The following is a 2368-nucleotide window of genomic DNA, read 5'->3' on the forward strand; positions in this document are numbered from 1 at the left end:
CTGAGTGGTTTTATTTGTTTCCTTTTCAGGAAGTAAGTGTGCTTATGGGTATGGGCAGGYAGTGCTAGGAGCTGCGCAGCAGTGTCACGTGCGTGCAGGCGTGTGGTGGCAGCTGGGGTTGGCGCTTCCCACAGCTGCATCCATCTCTGGGGCAGATTCATCAGGCTGCTGGATCCTGTGGATGGGATCCCTTGGTAGAGGCATGGGACAGTGCAGGGGGGCAGACGTGCCTGCAGGAACCCGTCCTGCACTGTCCCTGGCGTGTCTGGGGTGAATGCACTGGGGGTTGATCTAGGGGCCTGATCCTGGTAGGGGCTCWATCCTGCAAGCCCTCTGAAGTGAGGGGCCCAACACCCCTCTGGATGAGGTCCCATCACCCCACAGATGCTGCCAGAGCCTGGTGAACACCAGCACTCTCCCTCGTTTCCTTTGCACGCAGGAAGATGCAAAGCCCCCTCCGACTGGGACCCCAAGCTGCAGTTTACTCCTGACAAGACCAGCTATGCCTTGAATGACTTGGTGCAGCTGAGTTGTCCTGAGGGCTACCAGCCATCGGTCSCTGTGCTCACATGCATTTCCAACAGGACACAGAGCTTGTGGAACAGCAYTGCCACCTGTGAGGGTAAGCATAGCCCCACGTCACAGGGGTCCCAGGGTCCTGGACCAACACCAGACCCTCTGTCCTGGCGGACCTAGAAGATTCCTTCCACGTTCCATATACTGCCCATATAAGGCAGGTAGGGCAAGAGCAAGAGGATGCACCAAGGTGGGATCAGCCTCTGTGCGAGCAGTGTGAGAGACAACAGGGCTCTTCAGCTAGACAAGGGGGTGGAGGGGGTGTGCTAGAGCCTGTGGTGGGTTGGGCTGGTGCTTCAGRGTMCCTCTCCTGAAAWGGTTCTAAGGGGTGGGGAAGGTGGCAGGATCAAAGGAGGTRTCTCCTTGCGCAGTGCAGAGGGCCCCAGAAAACTCCTTACTGTGAGATGCAGAGGGGGTACGGCGTGACCATGGTTTTGAGTGCCGAGCAGGAAAGCAGGGATCAGTAGCAGTTTGAGTGCAGACGGTGAGATTTGATGGATGTATCAGCTTCCCTTCTCCCTTTAGGGGCTGGAATCCATTACTGACATCCTCGTCATCTACTGGGCCCCACCTGGTCAGCTGCCCACTTTGCCCACCATTTGCTCACTTTCCCCTTCTGTTTTTGAGGGAGACATATATGCCAAAGGCCCTGGTGGGATCCAAGACTCCAGCTGGCACCAGACCACGTGAATTACAGCAAGAATGAAAAGGTGGTGCTGAGCTGCCCAGCGGGTCTGCAACCGTCTTTCCCTGAGGTCAAATGTGCAAGTGAAGTCCCGTCTATCAGTAATGGGAAACCTGTATACAGAGAAGTTTGGATGGGGAGGAATGGCACAGCTGGCTGGACCCGCCTTCAGTCTTATGTGGAGTGCCTTGGTAAGAGAGGCTTCAGGAGCTCTCCTGACATCCTCACTCTGCCCTCCCTGAACACAAAAATGCAGGCTGTGCGTGCACACAAAGTTTCGGACTCTTGGAGGCAAGAGGAGGAAAGGGGACCAGGGAGCAAGGCTTGCGTCAGGGGAAAGGGGCAGGGCCTGGGGTAAAGCAGAGGACTTGAACGGAGAAGGCCCCATGACCCAGCTGCATGGAAGCATGGGCAGGAAGGGAGCAGCAGAGACCAAGTGCACTAGCCCAAGGACAGCAGCAGAACTGCGTTATGTCTGTGGAAGCAAGGGACCAGGCATGGAGACAGGGGGGCATCTCCCACTCCTTTGGGAGGGAGGAAGAGCCATAGCTGCAGAGCCATGCAGCCCAACAGGAGTGGCTGTGTGTTGGTGGCATGAGGGGCAGGCCAACCTGGGGGCTAGAGGGGAAGAGAGTGAGGGACAGCAGGCTGTGCTTGGTGAGTGGCAGGTCCAGATGAGGGGAGAGAGGGAGTCTACTCTTGCAAGGGTGATTCCCTCAGGAATTTCTTTGCTGTGGGATGTGGTGGAGGGCTAAGAGTGTCCACAGACACAAGGGCAGAGCAGAGAAGTAGTCAGCCCTGCTTCGTGAGCACACAGAGAGCCACCTCCCACCACGCCTGGATGAGGRGYCTTGTCATGASCAAGGGCTGTGTCACTTCCCCTCTCCCTTTTGAGGTCTGGACTCCATCACAGGGGACTTCTGGCACCATCGTTGTCTCCCCTGCCCCATCCTGCAACCCTGACTAACCTACACCCTCTTTTGCCCCTGCCAGAAACATGCCAAAGGCCCCAGTGGGATCCAAGACTCCAGCTGGCACCAGACCACGTGAATTACAGCAAGAATGAAAAGGTGGTGCTGAGCTGCCCAGCGGGTCTGCAACCGTCTT

At 57.0% G+C, this 2368-nt stretch overlaps 1 long non-coding RNA gene across 1 annotated transcript; it reads left to right on the forward strand.

Annotated features, from left to right (window-relative positions):
- The first annotated feature begins 473 nt into the window (after window positions 1-473).
- Window positions 474-2356, forward strand: LOC146596964 (uncharacterized). Its single transcript, XR_014895597.1, has 3 exons — window positions 474-622; window positions 1204-1452; window positions 2255-2356. It is a non-coding gene; the product is annotated as an uncharacterized LOC146596964 (long non-coding RNA).
- The last annotated feature ends 12 nt before the right edge of the window (window positions 2357-2368 follow it).

This window comes from Rhea americana, unplaced genomic scaffold (genome assembly GCF_003343005.1).
Source record: "Rhea americana isolate MKP2758 unplaced genomic scaffold, rheAme1 scaffold_196, whole genome shotgun sequence".
Lineage (NCBI taxonomy): Eukaryota > Metazoa > Chordata > Aves > Rheiformes > Rheidae > Rhea > Rhea americana.